Genomic DNA, 261 nt, shown 5'->3' with positions numbered 1-261 from the left:
TTGATGTTTTCTATTACAAAAAAAAAAAATATATATATATATATATATATATATATATTTTTTTTTTTTTTGAACACTTATGAGCGTATCCCCAATAATTTTGGGTAAACTTTTTTTCTTTTTTTGCTCAAAAAAAAAAAAGAAAAATCAATGTTATGAATTGGTGCTATCAATAATTCATAACATTGATTTTGATTCTTTTTTTATTTTTTTAATTTATTTTTTTTTTTTACAATTTTAAAGAATAAAACAGCCCGAATA

The sequence above is a fragment of the Nerophis lumbriciformis genome, linkage group LG29, assembly GCF_033978685.3.
Source record: "Nerophis lumbriciformis linkage group LG29, RoL_Nlum_v2.1, whole genome shotgun sequence".
In the NCBI taxonomy this organism is placed as follows: Eukaryota; Metazoa; Chordata; class Actinopteri; order Syngnathiformes; family Syngnathidae; genus Nerophis; species Nerophis lumbriciformis.
This window is presented reverse-complemented; position numbering follows the sequence as displayed.